The sequence below is a fragment of the Cyprinodon tularosa genome, unplaced genomic scaffold (assembly GCF_016077235.1).
Source record: "Cyprinodon tularosa strain WSP-4 unplaced genomic scaffold, ASM1607723v1 ctg149, whole genome shotgun sequence".
In the NCBI taxonomy this organism is placed as follows: domain Eukaryota; kingdom Metazoa; phylum Chordata; class Actinopteri; order Cyprinodontiformes; family Cyprinodontidae; genus Cyprinodon; species Cyprinodon tularosa.
Genome location: NW_024038320.1, coordinates 1,201,133 through 1,227,330, shown reverse-complemented (window position 1 = coordinate 1,227,330; position 26,198 = coordinate 1,201,133). Strand labels below are relative to the sequence as shown.

The window sequence follows — 26,198 nt, the reverse complement described above, 5'->3', positions numbered from 1 at the left end:
TTTCAGCTCACCAACCTTACTGCAACAGCTTGTTTTCTTAAGGTTCAAATTTTCTGAGATTGCACCCTGTTTCTCTGTTACATTTATTTCACAGGAATGGATTGGTATCTCTTTTTAACCATTTGAATAAATATAGTTAATTAAATTTAAAACGTTTCATTCTTTAGGAAAAAAACTTTATTTTTTTATGCATTTTTACCAGGACTGCCAATAATCCTGAAGGATCTAATCATTCCAAATTATAACTGATTCGCCTTTTTAAGTGAATAAGCAAAGGGACACACAGAAGTTCACTGGTTGTGAAATACAGGTTGTATAACATTCAGCAAACCCCTGGTTTAGTTCTAGAAGAGGTAGCAGGTCAGAGGTAAGAGCTCTGTGTTTACTCACTACTGCTGGATGAAGCATTAAAGATACGCTCTTTTTGTCAATACATGTGTGTGTGTGTGGGTGATTGTTTTTTTTGGCTGTGTCATGTCATCCCCCTTAAAAAGTCAGGTCATGAATATTTCAACAAAGATAATAATAAACTTGAACGAGGTTACAAAGTTTTCAGAATCATCATCAACATTCTGTTAATGTTTCTCAAGAACGCTTGAGAATCTAAAACTCTGAATGCTTCCGTTCCCTCTGGGTTTTGGCAGGAATTCCTGAGGAGTTTTTACATCACCAGTCTGTGCTAAAAAGGAGGAGAAAAGAGATGTAGCTACTGAAATACATAATTCACATGACATGGAAAACAGCCAAAAACTGAAACAAGATACTGATAATAATATTGAGAATTTTTTTTTCTCTCTGATTAACACTGAATGGGCTGTTTCACGCTTTGAAATAATAAATGGAATAATGGCCTCCTCTGATTCTCAGTTTAACCAAATCAAACAAGAATAGAAAACATTTTGAAAGGTGCTTATTTCAGCTGGTGTTACCAAGCAAAAACACACAATGCATGACCTGGACACATTTTTTTTCGTATATGCAATGTCCTGCAGAAGTATTCATGTCTTATACTTTTGTAATAATTTAAATAATTTAAAGTGGCAGGCTAGTGGTTAGGGCATAGAGCTTGGAATCCTGAGGTTCCGAGTTTGACCCCCACTCCCACAGACTGCCACTCTGGGTCGCTGAGCAAAGACCCTTAACCCCACACTGCTCCCTGGGTGCCCCATGATGGCAGCCCACTGCTCCCCAAGGGAATGGGTTAAATAAAGAGGTAAATTTCTCCAATGCGAGATCAATAAAGCTAAATTATTGTTTGTTTTGTACCAGAACCACAGACTTCAATGTATTTAATGTGAATGGCCGCTAGAAGTTCTGCAGTATTGTAAACTGAAAAGAGAATAGTCTGAAAAGTATAGAAAATTTGTTTTAACACCACCTTGTAGAACCCCCTGAGTTGTATGTATCTGCATTTCCTCCAGGATGACAAACACCTTGGCTGTTTCTTTGACTTATCCTCTTCACACCCGACCTACCAGTTTAGTCGGACAGTCATGTCTTGGTAGGTTTGCAGCTGTGCCATGCTGTTCCCACTTTTAGGTGGTGGATTCAACAGTGATCTGTAAGAAATTCAAAGCTCATGGTTCATATCATTACCCACCTGTATCCCTGACCTTTCTTCTGTGTTGCTCACTTTTCCCTTATGTTGTTCAACCTTGTCTGAAGAGCTGTATTCTCAATGAGGTTAAAGTAAATGCAGACGACTCTTACCAATACAGTATAGTAATGTTTATCAATCATTTAGTTGCACTGTATTTTACAGTATTATTAATACAAATAATGACCACAATTTTCATGGTTTCAGATCCCAGTTTTGCAGGAGTTTTGTAGTGATCCAACACATCACATCCCAACCTAAATACATTGGATTTTGTGGATGTAAATTAAACAGAAAACTCAGACTTTTCTCCTTTATTTGCTTTAAACCAGAATCTGCTTACAGTGCCCAAACACTTGTTACAATGATATTTGTGCCTAACATTGAGCTCTGCAGTTAGAAATAATGTATGCTGATTTTTCTTTTCTAAAATGCATCCACGATCTATCACTAAAGGGTAACTCTTTAAGTTCTTTTGGAAAAGCAGTGTAGGATCATGCCTAATCAGTATTCTGTCCAACGTAATGCGCTTACAGTTGCCTTCATATATCATGATCACCCCAAAATCTGCTTATGTATCAATGTTATAAGGTTTGTAACGCATTGTTAGACTTGTTTTGTGCTGTATGTTCGTCGTGTGTTTTGTTCTTTGCTCGTCTTTTATTCTTGAACAAAAGAAGCGCTGATGAGAGTCACCTGTGCTTATTGCTCTCTGTCCTTAATTTTTCATTGACAATGTCACTTGCTTGCTGAGTTTGCATCATGTGCAAATCATTTAACAAGTGTCAGTAAGATCTTCGGTTGCAAATTATATCTTAGAACTGTTTTCTTTGTGTCTTTATTAAACAACAACAAGAAAAAAAAAAGAAGAAATATAAAAAACAAGAATTAAAAAAAAAATCACAGCAGCCTTGCTTCGGTTCTTGAAGGGAAATTTGTTTGTTTTTATTTTCTCTAAACACAAACGGCCGTTCCCATTTGCACATGAAATTAATGATGTATTTATGCATTACTGATAATTTAATAGGAATGCCAAAACTGACCACCGAAGCCTAGAACATACAAATGGTATTTAATAGCATTGACAACTTAATAGCATTTATAACATGTAGTTAGCATTTTAGAGTTGTTTGTGAAGGATTATTTTTGGACGTTTATTTTCTTACATGTCGCATACAACGTAGTAGTGTATGTTTTTGTTTTTATTTTTGTTATACATCACTATTGCTTGCACTCTCTGCAATAGAATATGGGTATAAAATGCACTTATTTTGATTGAAAATGTTTGTCTGCTTATACAAAATCTACAGTACTTGATTGTATTGATAACACATCAATAAAAAGAGAGAAAAAAAATGTGTGTTTTGGTCTCATGCCTTGATTCTTTAATTTAGTGCTCATAGAAGATTTACATTTATGGGAATTAAAATTGGATATTTCAGGAGGTGAAACTAGTATATATGTGGGTATATGTTTACAGGATTTCTATCCATCCATTTTCCATCAGACTTTATCCCTACTGGGGTTGCAAGGGGTTCTGGTGCCTATCTGCAGCTGCCAATGGGCAAGAGGCAGGGTACACCCTGGACAGGCCGCTAGTCCATCACAGGGCAACACAAAGACATAAAGGACAAAAAAGCATTCACGCACACTGACACCTAAGGAGAATTTAGAGAAGCCAATTAAGCTAGCAGTCATTTTTTGGACTGTGGGAGGAAGCCGGAGTACCTGGAGAGAACCCATGCATGCTCAGGGATAACATGCAAACTCTATGCAGATAAACCCCAGGCTGGGAATTGAACACAAAACCTTAGTGCTGCAAAGAAGCAGTGCTTCCCACTGCTACACTGTGCAGCCTTTTCAGGTTTTATTACTATACATTTTTAATGATGTGGTTTACAGCTATTAAACACCTCAAAACTTGGTTTATTAGGAAATTAAACTATTGCATTAAATCATTTTTGGTTTGTTTTATTGTTTCAGAAATTAAAATAATTATTGGGATGATCGCTGACAAGCCTCGCTGAAACATGGTAATGGGAGGTTTAGTGGAAGGAAAAGAAATGCAGTAGGTAAAAAATGAACAACAGGAATCAGTGGAGATTGCAAAGATGATTTAGGATTTTGGGGGGAATTTACCTGGGGATTCAGTTCTTCAATTGGCCCCTTACACAAATCCTTAACATGGGCTAAGATGTTCTAAACTTTTCTTTTCAGGTCATAGTAAACATCGCATTAAAGTTGGATATAAAGAACCCCAAAGTGTGGAAAAAAGACAGACATGGACTGGCTTGAGGTCCAATGTGAAGTAACACTGTCTATAAACAGTTGCAAAGTCCTGTCATATGTCCTGTTTGTCCTCTGTGTTTTTATCAAGTCTGAAGTCTGCATCAAAAAGTTAGAGCATTTCATGTCTGCATCTCTTGATAAACAATATTGAGATGCTAACTTTCATTTCCAAATGGAGTTGGCACACGTCTACACGGCAAAACATTTAAGTAATTTGGTCAGCAAATTCTCCTGACTTAAACCACAAAGATAATTTGCTGGGTTTTGTCAGGTGAGAGGCAAAATGAGAAGAGAGAGTGTCAACAATGCAAACGAGCTGGAGGCCACTATCAGAGCAAGTTGATTCCTTTATACCTCAGCAGAACAACAGGCTGATCATCGCCAAGCCACTATAATGCAGTCCTTTCTGCAAAGAAGACTCCTCTCACTGTCTGCATACGTTGGCTGACATTTGTGATTAAAAAAAAATGAATAAAAATAAAAGATTAATTTTTCAATTCAATATTTAATTCTATTTAATCACGCTGAGATGTATATATAACAGCTATTTCAGGAGAGATTTACAAACCAGTATTCATGTATTGCAGCACAGTTGGTTCTTTAAAGGGTTGCAAGTAAGGGTGCTGTAGCTAGAGGGAGCTGTAGAACTCCAGTAAAGATACAGACTATCTCAGAGATTACTGAAGATCCATGATGGATCTACTGATAAAACCTTTGAGTCACTGAAGATCTTAGACTGTACAGCTGATACAAACCTTAATTGAGCTTGCCGCTGAATTAAGAAATTAACAGAAAATACACTGTTCAATATTCAACAGCTTTTTGTAAATATGTGTATATATAAGTATTACACTATATATGTATATATATATATATATATATATATATATATATATATATATATATATATATATATATATATATGTATATATCTTTAAAAACTATATATATATATATATATATATATATATATATATATATATACATATGTATATATAGTTTTTAAAGACGTAAAGTTGATCCAAAACACTATTGTTAGTTAATAAGCTCACTTTAACTATTTTGCTATTTGATTCCATTGGCACGTGACATTTTATATCTATATATAAAACAAATAACCCATGAGCACAGGGATCATTTGTTGTTCTAACTTTCTGGAAATGTCGTCACCATTGTGAGTTGTCATTATTCACCCGGATCCCTCTTACGTCTTGCTGACGCCAGACCCTCTGTGTAGCGTTTGGGTGTTCCTGGTAAAATGCATTACCGATTCGGTGTTGGGGCTACTAACTTTTTTTTTCATTTTCTCATGACGGATTTATTTTACGAGGCAATTATTTTTATCCTATAATATAAATAAATAAAGACAATTAGTTTTTTAATATCTGGATACTTACTTTTTCAGGTTTAAAATTAACATCTGATTTTATTTGAGGTTAATTATAAAGCAGCTACAGAATTTGAAGGAAGAATATATTACTTAGAATTGCAAAGAGGTTAAACACTACAGATCTATTTTAAAAACAGCTTTTATAATAGGTCTATAAAGATTCTTTTTGTTACTGCACGTAAATGTAATGTATGTGATGAAACTAATTTCTATTAAAATGCAAATTGCAGTTGTCAATAACGATCAATTGATTGACCTATTGATTTGTTGATTGATTATAGTACATATTAGTAAATTATCGAAAATTTGAATCGAAAAAACCCTATCTGAGCTCTCAATTTGTCCATTTGGCTTTAAATTCTACTTTTTGCTGTTTTTATTTAGCTAGATTAACTAGACCGCAAGGCAGTGTTTCCGTGTTTTTCGAGGTTACAGTACTAGACATTTGAACTAGCTGTAAAATAACCTGCATTTAAAACGTCTGCCCATAAATCACAGACTTTACATGAGCTTGGCAGGAATGTGTCTTTTGCTTTGAAATAGCTTTAGGAATGTCTCAAAATTGCATTCCGCAAAAACTTAGCGTCTCTAATTAGTTCACATTTCCTGTCACTAAAGTTTCCAACGGTCCACAAACGCATCAAGAAGCTCCGCCCACCCAAACGAGCACGGCTTCCAACGACAATTCAGGATGCTACAGTGAAGAGGAACAAAAAGGCGACCTGACAGTGGTGTCTGCACTCCCTCCACTTTCTCCGGGGTAGTTACGGGATTTCAATGTTCAACCTGATCCTTGTAAGTATTCAGCGATAATATTGTGAACGTATTGTTTCTGGGTTTTTTTAACCAAAACGTGGGTTTTACATTTTTTTAGAGGGCTTATATAAATACGCACCAGAAGTAGTAATTTGCTGCTCTGATAAGGCAAACCACGGTTAGCTTAGCTTCGTAGCTTGGACAGCTGCAACTGTCGCCGCGTGACAGTTAAAATGTATTTTACAAAAATGAAATATTACCGGTTTGGTTGTTTTCTTTATTTGAGAGCTACGACGTTTAAATAAAGACGAACTTTTTGAGAGTTTATTTGGTTTATTGTTGCTCCCGGTGACGGTAAATTTCGGAGTTAGGCTAATCTGCTAGCTAATGTAGCGGTACTAGCTTGCTATTGTCATCACTATCAACGGGGAAACCTCTATCGGGTTTTGTTCCAATTGCTGGGTCACTTTTGACGTTACAAAAGTGTAATAGTAATAGATGGCTTTTTCCATAGTGTCATGGTGAAAGGTGATTATACCGTTTTATTATTATTATTATTTGTACATTTTAGCTAGCGGAGCAGCTCTAGCTTAGCAGACTGCTCTACGATCTATTTGGCCTTTAACCAGTGGGGTTGGTTTGTGTTTTTCAGTTGATATATCTGTAACACAGATCCCAGCTGTGCTTTTGCGAATGTCATATTTTCTGGGGCTTCGTGCTTATATAGACTGCCGTCATTAATTTTGACATAGTAGTCTCGAAACCCAGATGGCGACTGCCTTAACCGTTTTTTTTTTTTTTTTTCCTTCCCACGCCATGTGATAAATATTAAACCCGAAGCACTGTTGTCCCGTGTGTTCGACGCCGGGATCCAGGGCGTTGTTTTAACTAGGCATCCTACTTAGATCCACCTTTAAAAAGAGTATTTAAGGTCGTTTAAAATGGTGGGAAATTTTGCATTTTAAACGGTTACAAATTAGTTTTTTTTAATTGCATGTCGCCCATTTACGTTCTAATATGCGGAGGATTAACATTTAAAAAATAAGTGATGAAATGAAATGGCTATAATTTTAGTTCAGATATTTATTTTTTATACATTTGTACAATATATGTATAATCTTCTGCTTTAAACTCAAGCGATCCTTTAAAATGATACAATATTGTATCTTATGAGCAGAATCCACTGCAGCTTTTTTAAAAGAAAAAAAGCCAAACACTGTTTTCTCAGACCAATAGTTAAACTTCATATCTTTCCCAAACCTAGGCTTGTTAGATGTTAGAAAATGCACAAAACTCTAAATCTGTTTTGTTATAAATAGGGATAAAAAAAACAAAAAAAAACCCTTTGTACAGAAATAGTTGCTTTTGTGGAGATGTTGTGGCCTTTATGAAAGTAAACTATATTGACTGGAGCATAAAGTAGCGGCAGACTTTCTCATAGTGACATACCAACTCTACTCAACACAGATGCAGTACTATCACCTGTCTGTTTTAACAGTTTAATTGTATGTTCCTTTAAAAATGCTGCTAAGTGCATACTTAGGCCTGTTTTCTATTCCTTTCCTTGGTTTTTGAAAACAGAAAACACCCCACCATTTTTAGCCGAAGTAAAATGAGGAAATGCAGTTGGGGAGGAAGTTGACTTGAGCAGCTGTGACACTAAAGGCCCCTGCAAATTCCCATGGTTGACCAGTTTTTGATTTATGGCCTTGCGATCATTCCCGTTTTGTAGCTGGTAGTAAATTTCAGTTTGTGGTTGATACCATACTGAGGCTTTAAACTTCCCTGCCAACTTGGGTGGATAAGTGAATGAGTAACAGGTAAGCTAATTATACATTCCTTCTTATGAGTGAGTCACTGCAAGGTGACCCATTTAGCTTATAGAGGGGGGTAGGTTTGACAACTTGGGACATTAAGATCTTTTTATGCTGCCTTTTGTTGACATATGAGTTGTTCCGACCGTATCTATTCGGGGCAGCTAATTGAAGGTTTGTTTTTATGAAAGACCAGCATATCTGGCATTCTGGGTAATGCCAACTCAAGTCTTTATACGTGACTCATGTTTTAACACACAGGTTATTCCTTCTGGTGAGCTTGCTTTCAGCTAATTAGCACATGATGCACTTGCTAGTCTAGACACAGCATTTCTTTAACTCAATCTTTAAGAGCACAACTTTCATTCAGAGACTTTATATGGTCCCACATGATGAAGAGCGGATATCCTGAAGCTTTGAACTGAAGGTGGGGCCTTCTTTTTTTGATGTAAAGCAACAGGGTTTTCATTTTAAACCTTGTTTTGAGTAGCATCAACCAATTTCTAATAAAGTGTGCTTTTTTTTTAAATGTTATGCTTCACAATTTGATTGAGACTCAATATAAACTGGAGTGCCTAAATTCAAAGATGAGACACCACAGCAGGAGCCTGGGTTTTCTTTTTAATTTTTTATCAGTGGCTCATTATTTTCATTTGGAACCTGATATGAATCATAAATGTCCCTGGTAAAGAGTTAGTGCAGGGTTAATGCTGGGTTCCCCTGAAAATCAGGACAATCTGCTCATTGTAGAGCATTGTCCCTTTGACTGGGTTTCAGTACAGTCTCTGCTTGCGTTTAAACTGTTAGTATTACAATCAAATTATGCTGATACCAAGACTTTTAATGGATGTAGCAGCTATGGGATTTTTTTATTTTTTTTATTTGTGGGTGTGTCACAGGCTATAGTGAATGGGAATTAAGTTGGCAGCTGTGCTTCTTGGAAAGTATGTATACTCTGAAACAAAATGTGCTTTTCTTCTTGGCACCTCAAAAGCTAGAATAGTTTTCTGCTCCTTGTGTACACAAGCTGTAGCCTATTGTCTCTGCTCTGCCACATATTAAAGCAAATGAAGGAAGAAAAAAAAGCCCTGTTAGCAAACATGGATTGTTTTTTTAAATCTGGTATTGAAAAAATTGATCAGCTTAATTATGATTAATCAGTTATTGAAACAATCGTCAACTAAATCAGTAATCAATTGATCTGTAACTTGAGTAAAACATTAAGACCTTTAGCTAAAAGTGAAATCCACTCAAATAAGTCATTATTCCAAAATTGTAAAAAAATAAATCGATAAATAAATATTTTGCATTTCAGATGACAAACATTTTCTGTCCATTGATATGCTCTATCCTGAAGTCCTCAAAGGGCGCAGTTTTAGATTCATTTGGTTTAAATTCAGTGTAAATCGAATAAAGAATCGAGTGATCGATTGAATATGAAAATAGTCATTAGTTGCAGCCCTAGTTATATCCACGCTTTCTTCAGTTCTGAATGAATTTGCCTAAGGTATAGGGCGTGACGTTAAGACCAAATTATTGGTGTTGGTAATACTGAGATATAATTAATACTATATCAAAACACTTGTCAGCATTTTAAGTCGCTTTGTCCAAATCATTTTGTCTTTGCGGCGGGTCCAACTCAGCTGGTTGTGCTGTGAATCTCATTGCATTCAACCTCCCTTTTCTTTTTGCAAAATTTCTTGCTTAACATTTAAAGAGGTTGTGTTTTACATGTGTACAATACACTAAAGCAAGAGGGGAAGTTCTTAGCCTTGGTTACTGTAAGTGTGAAAGCTGAACCTCATGTACTGTAACTTGAGGCCAACTTATCAAAGCTGGTTACTGGGGGAGAGCACCACCTGTGTTGTTGCCTGCTGGCTTTTAGCCCATCTGCTCATGGTGATCCTGTGAGTATTTAGAGGTAGAGCTATCAGTTCAGTGTAGACTGGCTTTACATAGTTGGTATTTAACACTTGTTTTTAATTTCTTTTGTTTAGATTACAACTTTGCATAATGTTGGTGTGGTTAGGGGTTATTCTTGTACTGTTTGTTTTGTAATTCATGCTGAATGGGAGGCAGGGTGTCCTTGGCCACTTTTGACCCACTGAATAAACGAACTTATATAATTGTGCAAAAGTGGCCATGAGCTCTTTGTTTATGCTAGGGCTGCAACTAGAGCTTAAACAATTTATCGGATTATTGAAATAATCAAATAATTTAGTAATCGATTTATCATTAACTGGAGTATAGATATTCAAAAACATGCTTTTAGCTAACAGAGAATCCCACTTAGAACAGTAATTATATCAAAATTGTTAATAAAAAAACACATTTTTCGTTTAATGTTAAAGAAAAAGTTTTCATCTGTCAGTATGCTCTATCCAGAACTCAAGTGGAAAAGTTTTACTTTCACCTGGTTTGATTATGTCAAAACTCTTCTTTGTGGAATCTTTGGCTATCTGACTATTACTGTATTAATCAACAAATTAATCGATTAACAAAATATTTGTAAGCTGGAGCCCAACTAAAGAGAGTATATTGGCAGGACAAAAAGTTTTTTTTTTATCTTAAATTGAAGTGAATTGTGAGTCATGCCATGTTTGCCATAGTTATAGTTGGTTGTTGCCACAGCGTTCAGCTTAGGCGAAGGTACAGAATTCCTTACACTGACCATCAGACTACAGTATGGTTTATGCTTGGTGTGTCCTTTAGGCCTGCGTGGCGAAATTATGCAATTTTCCCTGCACTACAGCACCAAAGATGCCAGAATTTTCATCTGGAAGTCCAGATGTGGGGAAATGTCTAACTATGTGGACCAATCCATGTGAAAACATGGCGAACTTGGGGAGTGGCGGCCTAGTAGTTAGGGCATAGACCTTGGAATCCTGAGGTTGTGAGTTCGAGCTCCACTCCCACAGATATTCTGGGTATCTGAGCAAGACCCTTAACCTCATAGTGCATCACACAATGGCGGCCCACTGCTCCCCAAGAGGAGTTAAATGCAGAGGTAAATTTCTCCAACAGAGATCAATAAAGTTAAATTATTTTTTTATTGAACGAGTTGCAGCCCCTGCTGACAAGGGTTCGCAAATGTTCACATTCAGAGGCGTCTGGTGATTTAGCTCATAAATATAACTAATGTCAATAGATTGTGTAAAGAAATAACTGTCTTGATCGGCATGTAGAGGCTTTAATAAACTTGTAAAAGGCTGTGTTTTCTACTTCAAAAAGTCGTATGTTTCTCTTATAACCTCTGCACTAATTGGCACCATGTAGCATCTGTTGTCTCTGTGTGTGAAAGAGTTTATCAAAAACACTCAATTTGTCACACTTGGTGTCAAATTCTCTGAAAATGACCCCAACCTGGCATGGTCTTTAGGATGATCTAAAGGTAAGGGGGTTTGTAACTAGTTGCTATACCGTATTTTCACGACTATAGGCGCACTTAAACGTCTTTTTTCCCCTCAAAATGTGCAGTGCGCCCTATGGTGCGGTGCGCCCTATGTGTGTTGTAACTGCGACTTTTGAGACCACCCCATTGAGGAGATGATGAAAGAGTGGCTGAATGTAAGGAGACCAGGTGTTTTTTTTTTCCACTCATCACCATCGCTGTTAATATGTAACTCCATGCGTGCCCATCTCACAGCTGATGTGAAAAACATGGGGAAACAAATTAACCCTGTGCTCGCTGTTCAACCGCTCGACATCGGTGTGAACCGGACCCAGCAAGTGCAGCAGAAGCAGCGAGTTTACATGCAAAGTAAATGGTTGACGCGCGTATAGGTGCAGCAAAAGGTCCTGCAGCGCGTTTTGAGCAGCAGGAGCGTTTAAGCATCTGCCAACGCGCTGCTGCTGCTCGAGATGGAAAAATTGAAGTTTTGCTGCTGGACGCGCCGCATCAACCAATCAGAGAAGCTGATCTGGGAGCTGACAGCGAGACAGACACAGCGCTCTGATGACATATGATATTAACGCAAATGGAAAAGGCTGGATGGATGAGGAGATGATGAAAGCGTAGCTGAGGCAGGTGTAGCCTATGTGAGGAGACCAGGTGGTTTTTTTCCACGCATCACCATCGCTGCGTGCCCATCTCACAGCCGATGTGAAAAAAAGGTGAATCAAATGAACGCTGTGCTCGCCGTTATCCCGGGGGGTCTGACAAAGGAACTTCAACCGCTCGACATCAGTGTGAAGCGGCCGTTCAAAGTAAGGCTGCGAGCGGCGTGGGAGCGATGGATGACAGACGGAGACCACAGTTTCAGGATAAGTGGAAGGCAGCGCCAGGCAAGTTACGCCACAGTTTGCGGATGGATTGTAGATGGACTAACGTGTCTGCTGGCTCTGTTGTTCAAGCTTTTGCAAAAGCCGGCATTATTTCTGAGGAGCTGCGCTGCACGGAAAGTGACTGACAGCGAAGAAGGGGAAATTGGCATGTCTGATTTAGCGCAGCTGTTTTATTCAGAAACAGAGGATGATGACTTTGATGGGTTTGATTAATACTTTGTAATAAATACATGAATAAAGCACAAACATACTCAGTTTTGCTCCCGCTCTTTTTTTTTTTCTACCTGAAAACTTAATTCAACAGCAGCCTCTGGGCGCGTCTCCTCCTCTTCAGCGCGGTGGCTGGCAGGTGTTTTTTCATCTAAATAATCTAAATCTTGCAGCTATGTTTGCTGTGATCAGTGGGAATAAAGTAGTTTTAATATGTTTTTAAGTGAGAAAGTCCACCTGAAAACTTAATAATTGCAGTCAGTTCATCCAGATTATCTATTTCTGTCGGAGGGGCTCAGACCCCCACATACCAGCGGTGCGCCGACAGCAGAAATCCTTTCATCAGCAGCCTCTAGGCTGGGCAGCCTCCGGGTTCACGCGGTGGATGGCAGGTGTTTTTCATCTAAACAATTTAAACTGCAGGCACCAGGATACCGGCAATAAAAGCGAACATATTCCGTCGGCAGGTTTCAGGATTTTAAGTTAATTTAGGAGTGATCACAGCGCTGTGTCATCTGCGATGTGTCTGTCTCACGGCCAGCTGCCAGGTTTGATTAATACTTTTTAATAAATACATGAATAAAGCACAGTCATACTCAGTTTTGCCCCCGCTGTATTTTTAAATACGCAGTAGAGGTATTTAAAGGTAGTAGAGGACATGTACCTGTATATAAAAAACGCGCCCTATAGTCCGGTGCGCCTTATGTGTGTGTTAAATACAGAAATGGGACACATAACTGAGACTGCGCCTTTTAGTACGGTGCGCCTTATGGTCGTGAAAATACGGTAATAACATAATTCCTCGGTGTGTTTGTTTATTAGAAAGATGTAATTCTGTCTATGGTTTTCTGTCTAGCCTTTGTTCTGTGTAAGCATCTGGTTGCAGAGTTCAACTTTTATTTCTGCATATATATATATATTTTTTTATTTTCTTCCAGCTGTAGATGTTGAAGACATGATTCAGATCTCTTCACGAGGGACATCAAAATTCCCAGTTGAAGCAGTTGTTGCTACCACAGAGATAATTGTTGATATAGCAACAGGAAACTCCTGATGCAGCTCTCAGAAGGCAGTGTTTGCTTCCAAATGTCAGAAGATCTCATGTAGCAGTGTGGCAAAAAAAAAAATGCTTGCTGCATCTCTTCTGGGCAGTGTTCGGATTTTAGATCTTTATTTTTCCTTTAGCCATCCCTGCATCTTTTTGTAGTACATAACTCTAGTTTATTCACATGCACATCAATGATTCAGATAAATCCGCCATCAAAACAAACCATAAAAAGGTTCCTCTTAAATAAACTTTAGCACCACTTAATGGTTTACACAGATGACTAACAGCATGCAAAAGTTCAGACTTAGGCAGTTTACTAGGGGTGATCTAACAGTTCCCTGTGGTTTGGGAGCAAGTTATTCTGTATAATCAGTTCATATGTTCACGTTCAGAGGTAAAATGAAAAGTATGGTGATTCCCACTGAGTGAATACTCGCGTCGGCCACGTTGGGTTCTTGCTTAACATTTCGTCTCCGTGTCGCGGTCACTGTGGTGAAATTTCTCCAAGTGCGCTTTAAGCGGAGGACCTCCAGTCAGCACTATGATAAAGTGGACCGCCCACTAGAGCTGGGCGATATGACCTCGAATCAATATCACGATAAATCGGGCAGTTTTACCTTTAACTAGGAATGCTCTGGCTTCTCTATCAGAAATGCAGACATAAGCAGGAAATACAACTGATCTATTTATAATTTACTCTTTCAATAAATCACATTACACATTACTTTTAATTAAATAGTAAAGTCCTTTACCCATTCAGCTTTAAACATTCAACAATATCTCATTGAACAGGAGAAAAATGTTACCTCTCTTTATTTTTGCTTAACAGTAATTGAGCCTTTTGCAGATTTTTGAAGTCAACAGCATGGTTGTGCTGTAGTCATTGGAAGTGGTTGGGTGTGTTACTGTGGGCAGTCCCGTCAGTTTTCAGGCAAATTTTGCATTTTGTGTTCTTTTGCACAGTATCCCTGGTGTAATTTTGAAGTCACTGAACTGGGCGCTCAGGGAGAACATTTTGCATCATTTAAACTCGTGCACACCCTCACTCAAAACCGGTCTGCCGCTCGCTAAACTCTTACAGCACGCCATGGATATGGAAGTTCAGAGCATTAAATATATATGGTGCAAATATGCAGTATTTTGGTTTGGTTTTCTCCGTATGATGCAGGGTCTGTGACATGTCTTATGTCGGTAGGGAAGAAGCTGTTGCTGAACCTGCTGCGAAGCCTCTTCCCAGAGGGCAGCAGGAAAAACAGTCCATGGTGGGGGGGTGGGGGTCATTTATGATGTTACGGGCTCGGGACACACAGTGCTGGGAGTGAAATGTCCTTCATGGAGGAAAGAGGGGCCCGGATGATCCTCCCTACTGTTCTCAGCTTCTTCCAGTCTGAGGTGCTGCGGCACACAGCTGGTCAGAACGCTCTCTGTGGTGCCTCTGTAAAAGGTCGTGAGGATGGGTAGGGGCTGGTGGGCTCTCCTCATGCTTTGCAGGAAGTACATGCGCTTCTGTGCTCTTTTGAGAAGTGAGGTGGTGTTTACAGTCCAGGTGAGGTTGTCTGTGATTTACACCCCTATGACTTTGGTGCTGCTGACCACCTCTACAGCTGAGGGGGTAGGGGGTTAGTCTGTGATTGCCCGTATGCCTTGCCACATCCTCCTGGTGTTGCTTGCATCATGGAAGAAATCCTGGATCTTCTGGCTGCAGTTCTGCTTTGCTAATCTAATGGGACAGGTTAAGTTGGCACGCGTTTTCCTCAGTGTCTCTCTATCACCAGACTTCAAAGCTGAGTTCTGTACTTTTAGCGATTTCCGAATCTTAAAAGGTTAATAATGCTAAGGTTGTGAATATTTTTTGGGAAACAAAACATAGCAGCCTTAACCTATTCCACCACCAGAAACGGAAAAATCCCACTGTGAAAGTTAAGCTTTCAACTGATGTATTTCAGCTTAATTCAAGGCTTTAATGGTTTTGATATTTATTTTGATATTTAAATAATTGTGTGATAGAAGCCCCACTTTGCATTTTATCACTTGGCTTGGGTTCACATTTGTTCTGACATTTTTGTCCCTCTTGTTTGTTCCTCTGCCCTTTCCTCTCCTCTAAGCACCATCACAAGGCTTTGATCATTACTTTGTTTATCTGTACTCACTCAAAGGCTGTAAAGCAAGTGATAAGTGGCCTTAACCATTCAAGTTCATGTGTGCTGGGTGTTCCTTTTCACAGGAATAGGGAGGGGGTTTCATGTCCCCCCACCTACTGTGCCTAGCTTAGTTTAACAGGGACACACACAGCCAGAACAAGAAGCCTTCCAACAGAACATTGGCTTCTGTCCTTTGGGAATACAGCAAGGCTGAACCAGATAGTCAGCTTGCACATTTATCATCACATAAACACAGTGACAGTTTTTCGTTTTTTTTTTGTTTTTTTTTTCTCATAACCCATAACTTGCATTGTCAGCCAATTGGAACTATGAGGGCAATGCATAAATCATCAGCTTAAAAAAAAAACTAGGAGTTAATATGATATGTGACAGTAAAAACACTCTCCCCTTAGTATGCATTTTTAAGGTTTGCACAAACTAAAATATACCATGCTACCAGTAAATGAGTGGATCTAATCAGGAAGGTCCCAAAATAAGCTACTGCTAAATATTATGCCTTTAAAAAAAGATGTGCTGACAGCTGTCTGGGACAACACGTTTTTAAAAGTCATTGATAAAGCAGACCTGTAACTTAGTTTGATTGAATAAAATTCCCCCTTTTTTTTTATAAGCAGTTTATCTGCACCCATTTTGATTACTTCTGTTGAAAATACACTTTACATGCTTTCTATTTTTGAAAGGCTAGACGGCTCTGCTTGTCCACAAAGTTTTTGTTTGACATCGGGCTTTTATGTAGTATGAAAAAGTTGCCTAAATTAACATTATCCCCAGGTGTCCCACATTCAGCCAGGTCAGATGGCGGTTTTAACATTTTTAAAGGGCGCCTGTATAAAGCCATGTCAGAACACCCTGGACACACACAGCTATTTTTGTTTTGCCAGCTTTTCAACCACTTTTAATAACACAATTGTCTTCACCGATTATCTCTTAACTCTGCTAAATGTGTCACAGATGCATCACGTTGTCAGGGTTTGCAATTCATATTGCAGATAAGCGTTTTCATTAATGACATTTTTAATTAATAATGTAATAATGGGTCAGAGTGTTACAGCAGCTGATGCTTACTGGACACAAAGAACATTGTGCACTTTGTAAAAGGTCACTGAAGGATGGGAACACTGATGAAAATAAGAGGAAAGAAGAAAATTGGAATGTATTGCTAGAAATTTAATTTATATTGACATCAAATGATTTCCTATTATTGTGCTGCTCTGGTTATCTTGAACCCATCTAAATTGATCCATAGTATCCTCTACATTGTTTATTTTTCTCTTTTTAGTGGCTGTCTCAGTTTCTGGGGAAACTATTATTCACTGGAGGTTATGTCTCTAGTCATAGTAGAGCTTGCCTTATCTCACCCAGGGGTGATTATTGGACGGCAAGTCCGGGCTTTTTGACCCATGCAAGTCCTAAGTAAACATTCCTTAAACTCTGGCAATTATGCTTATAGGAGCCATTGACCTTGGACACATTGGCTCAACTACTTTGTTTCATATGAACTCTTGGTTATCTTTTTGTTTTGTTGTTTAATGAGAGTACAGTAATCCCACTAAATCCACAGTTAACCACAATACTTGGCAAACATTATAAAGTTGGAAAATATTTCAATATTGCTATTGTTACTCAAGTATTCTTCTGCTGTGGCACAGTATAATGGACAGGGCTGAGAATAGTCCTACATGTGTTTCTTCATTCTGCATCTATATCTATTTGTGGATATTTGTTAAATGCTTCCCACTCACAAAGAAACACGTTTGGTAGAAGCAGCTGTAGCCTACTCCTTGCTTTTCCTTTCTGTATCCATTGTGAAATGGTTTTCTGAATTATGTTTTTAGACTGCAGGTTTACTGAACATTTGTTGCACTGGATTTTCTCTCCAAAACTAAAAGTAGTTTTGTGGTGACTGTCGGCGCATAGCTCGTTCCTAACATAAAATATTGTTATTCATGACTAATATTACTGGTTTTAGACTGACAAAAACTGATCATTTCAATGGACTTCAGGTGGATTGAATGGTTTTACTTCTCTCTTTTTTTTACAATACGTTTTCAATTAATCTCTTGACAGAAAGGTAACAATATTGATAGAAAGTTGACATATCTGTACTGAAACAACTCAACCACACTTGACTTGCAATTTTAGCGATAAACTTATCTCTTAAGTCAAATTCATCTTTATACATAACATATTTTATAAAAAAAAAAAATTAAAATCCTACATAATGGTAATCCTAGTTTATATATTGAAGTCTGGTAAGATGTTGAAGAGTCTTGGATCAGACTGTGGACATGCCTCTGGCTGGTAGGAAACAATTTTCTAGGAAACATTTAGGAGACACTTGTGTAAAGTTTTTGAAGTACGCCCAATTCTTCTATACAACAAAAAGGAGCGTTTTCTTTCCCTCCTTTAATTACCATTAAGCCGAACCGAGATCGTGTTCTTGGAAACATGCTGAAAGGACATGTACCAGTGATTCCCACATCCGTTCTTGGAAATGTGGCAGAATTCCGTCAACAAAACATGAAGTAATGCAGCATCCACTGCCTTGACGTATCACTTTCTGCCGAGCCTGCTGTTTTCAAATCCCCTGGAGAGGGCAGGTCGTGAGAGGCTCAACAACAGTCTGAGATCGCCAGAGCTGAATTTTGCATATACGCCTCAATCTTTCAATGTCTGCTTGCCCAGGCATGTCTGGGGATTTGAGTGTTGTGCTTGTTGCACTAGATAAACATGTGAAGCTATAAAAGGAGGAGAGAGGCTTAACTTGAGTTGCTTATTGTACTACTTTCTTTGCCTTCTTGTTTTTTGTGTTTGACTTTGTTTGCTTCCAAGCATGTTAGATGACAGGGGGAGGGTTTGTGTACATAACTTAGTGTTTGCCATTTGCTGGATGTAGTTGCATATGGTCTTCTTTGACTTCTCTATTCATTCCATGTTCTTCGGAAAAACAAGTAGGCTTTTTTGTGTGCAATTTTAAAGTTATGTTGCTACATCTCTTTCTCCCCCTGACTTTTGGTGTAACTTTGGTGATGGCTCTTTTGAATTAAGGACGACCTATTTGTTCTTGATGTCTTTCCCAAGGACTAGCTGTCATCCATCCATGCAGCTAGCTGTGTTTTTTTTTTTTCATTTTTTCGTTGTAAAGATTTCCCTTATTGCGATTTTATTTACATTTTTCTTTTCCATAACCACCTGCGTTTCACTCTAAGGTTTCATTTTCATTTGAGAATAGTTTGATTATAGAGGTGTTAAGGTCAGTAATAAACCTGTTGAAAATAACACAGATTTGTAGGTACGAACTGTCATCACATAGCACATTCTTTTTGCTATGCTTATCACAAAAAAAGACAGAAACTAAGAAGCTTATACTAGCTGGTTAGTTAGCTCAGCTATCTGCTCTCATAGTGAGACGACAGAGCAGACGGATCCTCTAGCCTCAGCCTGCTGACTATACTCTTAAAATCATAACTGTATTGGACAGAGCTCATTTAGTTTTCAAGCCATTCTGTCTTGAGAACGAAAAACATGGTGAAAAGTGGGTTAGTGCTGTCATCTATGCTCCAAACTGCAAAGGAAAAGGTTTCTTTAGTCTCCTATTTGGAGGCCTTGTTTTAAAGGACGGAAACTTTTTAGAAGTTTTAAAGATTGGTTTACCTTGATCAAAAAGATGCCTCATTGTGGAAGATGGCCACTCACTTCTGGAGGGCCCCCTTAGAGGATACTTTCTAAGCCTTATTTTCTATTTCTACCTTTGAAGCTCTTTCTATCTTTTTGGACTTTACTTTTCAGCAATTGGAATTGTATAAAGAAAAACATTTGACTGAATTATATTTAAAAATAGCATGGGATCTAAATTTGTCTATGATTGCATTTATATGAATTTAAATGTTCTGACTTGTATTTCTGTAAACTTTCAGCCTTTCTCTCCTTTCATGGCCGTGAAAGGAGAGAAATAGGCTGTGAGTTGCCTAAACTTGCTTCCGTTAGGGCTAAAAAAGGTTTCTTGCTGATAATAGAAAAGTTAAAAACCGCATGCCTTTTTATCCATTTGAAATTGCACAACCCTCCTTTAAACTCAACAATCCATTTATTTTCCTATAGAGTCTCAAAGATGCCTATCAAAACTTTGTTTCAGAGCACCCTTAAAGGATGAACTGCCTTCCTGAATTGTTGTCCTCACTCAAGGGTTCAGGTGAGTTCAAGTGCAATCAAACCCATGTTGGAACAGCTGGGAAATGGAAAAGAAAACTAGTTTTGAGAGATTTGCAAATTGAGGTCCCTCCAGTCGGAGGTAAAAAGCTGCTGATCCATTCTATCAGCGAAGTCATCGTAGTAAGGACCAGCTGTAATGTCGGACAGATGCGATCCTGACGTCTTTGCTTTCACTCCCTGTTATGTCTTGTTTAGTACTGCAAACCAATTGTTATGTCCTCTTTTAGAAGCTTTCTTAAATGTCACTGATTTACCAGCTTTCTTCCTGTAACTGCACTTGCTTGACCTGTTTGACATTTCCAGGTACATCATTTATCTTTTATCTTTTATTTAAGACTTGGAGAGAGGTCACAGGGACCAGAGTGACACTTTGTTCCACTTTTATCCCTACAGATGTTGTTTGCAAAGGTTGTTCAAACTGCCTCCCTGTTCTTTCCTTAATTTAGTTTCAAATTGATATTGATGCCTGCTTTCATAAAAGCTCTAAATAACGCCTAATTGGAGACGGAAGACGTCCTGCTGCCTTCAAATTTAGGTCAGCCACCAAATGTCACTTTTGTGACACATGTCACCCCCCTCCTCCCGCTAATGAACCAGGATCAGACACAAAGTTAGGCCTCCAGCCGCTTCAAGGCAGTATAATCTGGTCGTGCCCAGTCTGGCTCTAGACACAACATCACTGAGGAGACGCACAACCTCAAACCACCAAACCAGATTCATATAGCCTCTTTCACAAGGAGTGAAAAGATGGCCTCACAAATTCCTGTTTGCCAAATGTCTGTTTTGCCTTCATTTCATACTAGTTGCTGTGTGCCCAGATATTTAACCTCATATGGGGGGTGTGGGTGTTTGTGCATTCTAATTTTAGCACAACACCCCGTCTCCTGTGTAGCAAATGTAATACAGGTGCTGGTCATAAAATTAGAATATCATGAAAAAGTAGATTGATTTCAGTAATTCCATTTAAAAAGTGAAACTTGTATATTATATTCATACATTACATACAAACTCATATATTTCAGATGTTTATTTTGTTTAATTTTGATGATTACAAATGACAACAAATGAAAATCTCAAATTCATCATATCAGAAAATTTGAATATTGTGAAAAGGTTCAAAATTGATGGCCCCTGGTGCCACACTCTAATCAGCTAATTAACTCAAACCACCTGCAAAAGCCTTTAAATGGTCTTTCAGTCTAGTTCTATAGGCTACACAATCATGGGGAAGACTGCTGACTTGACAGTTGTCCAAAAGACGACCATCGACACCTTGCACAAGGAGGGCAAGACACAAAAGGTCATCGATAAAGAGGCTGGCTGTTCACAGAGCTCAGTGTCCAAGCACATTAATAGAGAGGCGAAGGGAAGGAAAAGATGTGGTCGAAAAAAGTGTACAAGCAAGAGAGATAACCGCACCCTGGAGAGGATTGTGAAACAAAACCCATTCAAAAATGTGGGGGAGATTCACAAAGAGTGGACTGCAGCTGAAGTGAGTGCTTCAAGAACCATCACACACAGACGTATGAAAGACATGGGTTTCTGCTGTCGCATTCCTTGTGTCAAGCCACTCTTGAACCACAGACAGCGTCAGAAGCGTCTTGCCTGGGCTAAAGAGAAACAGGACTGGACTGCTGGTGAGTGGTCCAAAGTCATGTTCTCTGATGAAAGTAAATTTTGCATTACCTTTGGAAATCAAGGTCCCAGAGTCTGGAGGAAAAGAAGAGAGGCACTTCATCCACGTTGCTTGAAGTCCAGTGTAAAGTTTCCACAGTCAGTGATGGTTTGGGGTGCCATGTCATCTGCTGGTGTTGGTCCATTGTGTTTTCTGAGGTCCAGGGTCAACGCAGCCACATACCAGGAAGTTTTAGAGCACTTCATGCTTCCTGCAGCTGACCAACTTTTTGGAGATGCAGATTTCATTTTCCAACAGGACTTGGCACCTGCACACAGTGCCAAAGCTACCAGTACCTGGTTGAAGGACCATGGTATCCCTGTTCTTAATTGGCCAGCAAACTCTCCTGACCTTAACCCCATAGAAAATCTATGGGGTATTGTGAAGAAGAAGATGCAATACACCAGACCCAACAATTCAGAAGAGCTAAAAGCCACTATTAGAGCAACCTGGGCTATCATAACACCTGAGCAGTGCCACAGACTGATCGACTCCATGCCACGCCGCATTGCTGCAGTAATACAGGCCAAAGGAGGCCCAACTAAATACTGAGTGCTGTACATGCTCATACTTTTCATGTTCATACTTTTCAGTTGGCCAACATTTCTATAAATCCTTTGTTTTTATTGGTCTTCAGTAATATTCTAATTTTTTGATATGATGAATTTGAGATTTTCATTTGTTGTCATTTGTAATCATCAAAATTAAACAAAATAAACATCTGAAATATATGAGTTTGTATGTAATGTATGAATATAATATACAAGTTTCACTTTTTAAATGGAATTACTGAAATCAATCTACTTTTTCATGATATTCTAATTTTATGACCAGCACCTGTACTGTAGCCGGATTCTGTTTACATTACTTACTTTTTTGTATATTGTGATTGACCAGCTGACTGCCATTGGGTGTCAACAGAAAGTCATTATCTGTGTTAGTTATGCAATCATGTTGTGCAAAAGTGTTTAGCTAACTAAAAGGCTTTGAATTAAATCAGCTGCTAACTTTCTACAGGCTCTTTAATCTGGCATCACCATTTTAACTACATTTTGATTATGAGGAAGGATAAAACTTGGTTCTGTGGTGCTACTTTTTAAGGCAGGAACACACCAGGTCCGATTTTGCGTCCAATCTGGCAGAATATCGTGTCCAAGTTGTGGCGTTTAGCGCGCATTGAGTGTCAATGGTGAGGATCACACCCGATACGATTTTATGCGAGGAACTTGCGTAGCTTCTACTGAGATCAACCCGAGGTCTATTTTAGTTGGACTAAGCAGCATTTATTGCTGTTTTTCTTGTCTTTAGACATACTTTTCATCTTTTAATATCGGCATATGAACAGTCTCTATCTGTTCTAGTTTGAGACGCTGCAGGCTCGTTAAGTGGGGCTTTGCTTTTTGGCTGCGCTTTATTTTTATTTTATATAACTTCTCATAATCCAAGATAAATGTGGGAAATTGTTTTCATTTGTGGCGCACAGAGACAAAATGTAAAAGATACCGTGCAGATCTGCCCACCCTGCCAAGTCAGAGCCTCTATACGCAGTCAGTGTGACATGAGAAAAAAAAAAGGGAGATTAAAAAGCCCTATGCAAACGATGTGTTAAGGCCTTTATTCAGATACGTTTGCATTCTATACTTTTCCCTGTAACTAAAGCCTTCTGTACCAATGAGTTGGCAGGTGTGAATACTCATGCCCTGATTCCTATTATTCTCTTTTAATCAAATGTTTTGGTTTGCATGTCCCTCACTGTTCTCAGATATGGTGGTTCTTATCAGGTAGTACTTCTACTCCCTGCTCACCCACATATTGTTCCCTTTTCCTTCAAAGCTAGAAGAGATTTCAGGGAATATTCAGCTATTTTTTTTTATTTTATTCACACTATTACAAGGTTTCCGTGGGTCAATAAAAGTCATTAAATTATATATATTTTTTTTAATCAAGGCATTAAAATTCATTAAATGTGATTATCGTGGCATTTAAAATGCTTTATTTAAAAAATAGATATAACATGTTCCACATTTTTGCGTGGAACTGCTTATGGTTGAAAGCGGTATGTTCGGAAAAGAAGCTCAAGGCTAAGAAATGGCAAGGGAATGGGAAAATGCAAATTCCAACAAAAGTGACTGGAAAACGAGGAATTCGGGACATGGCTGCAGCCTGTCAACGGTAAAGATGACGAAGGATTTTTACACAAGAGAGAGATATATTGAAAATATAAATAATATGCATGCACAAAATGGGAGCCTTTATGCATTTCATTTCTTGTAGTAACCAGGAAATAAACTCAGGTTTAGTAAAACAAAGAAAAATATAACATTGGAATATTTGAGAAGAACAATGGCTTGTAAAAAGTGGATAGGCTTATAAATCAAATACTCCAGGACTCGGTAAACATAAAATACCTCAACCCTTCATTAACATCGACCGGACATTGTTAGCTCATCTTCACTTAGCAGCTCTCAATGTTAATTTATGCAATGTTGCTTGTTTCCTGTGTGGTTAAACTGTTTTCTTTTTTTTTGTTCTACAAACGGCGAGTGCATTTTGTTCTTCTATTTACTTGGTTCATCACCGCAGAACCAGTTTGCAAATTACAAGCATCATTTGCATGCCTTCCTGACAGTGTTGTGATGACAGCCCGGCAAGCAGCTGGGCTGGTCTGATGTTGCCAATGTTTACTTCCTCTTTTAAAAAAAATAAATAAATTTAAAGTGCCTTAAATTTAGGACAAACTTGTCCCAACGGTGCTTTTTTGGAGGCAAATAAAGACATGTCATCTGACTAGAACTGTGTTTTTCTTTATCATTTGCTCATATTTATATATAAACATACAATGACCATGACTATAGTTTTTATTTTATTTTTATTTTGAGCAAGTTGCATAAACTGTTACCAGAATTGTTGCTTATTAGCATGTTGCGAGGGTAGCGATTTTAAAAGGGAAGCACATATGCTTAACCCTATTCATTCTTAATGAGGCATTTCAATACAGATTCCCGGCTTTAACCACGAGGCCACAAGTCTGCTCTTCTTTTTTACATTTATATCCATGCATGAAACTCAAATGGTGTCAGTAGCATTTTGTTTTTTAGCATCTGCTTAATAAATTTGTTTATATCTTTTGGGTATATATCCTGTCACACTGGGGGAATCCTCGTCTTGTCTGCTTATAGTGTTTCAACCATGAAATCCACCAACTAGCCTCCCCTTTTAAAACTGTTGTTTCTGGAGAGTCAGAAGTTCATTAAATCCTTAAAGTCCTCATTCTTCCACTGTCTGCATGCAATCTTCCTGTTCTCTCTGGCAGCTTGAGGGTGGTAATTACAGACGTCACGGCAGATCTCTGTTGTCACAGAATAAAAGGAAAGGGGGGAGAATCATGGCTATTTTTTCAGTTTCCTTGTAGCCACTGCCAAGTACAGAAGAAGGAGAGAAGAACAGAGTTTTAGAATCAGGAGTGGGTGAAGTCATCCCTTTGACTCTGTGGTTAGTTGCTGACTGAGGATAAGCAACAGCAGGCTAGATTGGAGGAGTTGGAGAGAGATGAGAAAGTTGCTTTGGTTTCTTTCACTGTGGACCTTTTCTCTTTTAGTGAATGTTCAGCAGTGACTCAAAACCTTTATTTTTAAAGTTTTAAAAAAAGAGCGTGAGACTGAAGCAGTGAAGATTATTGAATCTTTGCCGACCCTTTAATCCTTACCTTGTGACTATAGCCTGCGATGCAGTGCTAAAGTCTGCGCTTTATACCACCCATTCGTGTGTGTGTACATAGTTCTGATAGCCAGCCCCCTCCCTCCCCTCACACCTCCGTCTAAGACGGTTTCAGCCAGTTTGCGGCAGCTGGCTTTTAAGTGTTCAGGACTTGGCAGTGGTTTGACTCACGACTCCCCGGCTAGTTCCAGACATTACCTGTTCTTTACTGGAGCCCTGCTGTGCATATTATTAGTTTCCATTTGTGTGGCAGGTGGTGTCATAATCCAAAGGTGTTGTAATTTTACAAATTCAAAAGTCTCCTGTGGAGTAGTGATCACTTCTTAAGCTGTTTAATAATTCCCAGTGGCAGAAGGATCACTTAAATTCAGAGTAGCTTGTTTATTAAATCTTAAAGAGCTTATTGCTATTAAACTAGAACACAGGATGTTTTGGTTCCAGGCACAATTTTTTTCTTCTCTTGTTGGTAAAACATCAGGTTATGGAGGTTGAGTAATTGGATCAATGGATTGCCTTTGACACAAGGAGAGGAAAAGTTTCATTCCATGTTTAGACAAAGGAGAAATGCTGGTATTTAATGATCTTCAAACAATCATTCTGTCTGCACTGTAGTTGGTTAACTGTTTGTCCCTTTATTAAAATTTCTTAATCATCTGGTTTACATTAAAGATCTACAAATTTGCTCTTAAAGTGCATTTTTTTTATTGTGTAGAGATGATGTAGAATTTTGCTTTATGCTTGAATATAACTTGGTAATCACTGAATTAATCTGACAATATTAAGGGTTTGAGTATACTAGGAAATGATGGCTTATGCACAATTTATTGATCTTTCACCTTCAGTTTTTCAATATTAAATTTTAGGGGTGCACGATATTGGGATTTTGGCCTATATCCGATATGCCGATATTTTAAAACTCATGTAGCCGATATCGATACCGATGTTAAAGCTGGACAAAAATAAGTAGTCATTGAAAATAGCAGTTTTGTTATCCATTTCTGACACTTTGAAAAATAATATACTCAAATATATTTTCATATACTG

At 38.3% G+C, this 26,198-nt stretch overlaps 1 protein-coding gene across 3 annotated transcripts in view; it reads left to right on the top strand.

Annotated features, from left to right (window-relative positions):
* Positions 1-5,919: 5,919 nt before the first annotated feature.
* Positions 5,920-26,198, top strand: part of ptp4a2b (protein tyrosine phosphatase 4A2b) — a 28,943-nt gene continuing 8,664 nt past the window's right edge. For 2 of the 3 annotated variants that reach the window (XM_038279182.1, XM_038279179.1), the window contains exon 1: positions 5,920-6,071. The gene's annotated coding sequence lies outside the window, so the exon portion shown is untranslated. Of the gene's footprint in view, positions 6,072-19,685; positions 19,743-26,198 lie in introns of all 3 variants that reach the window. The other variant, XM_038279181.1, reaches the window with a different exon arrangement.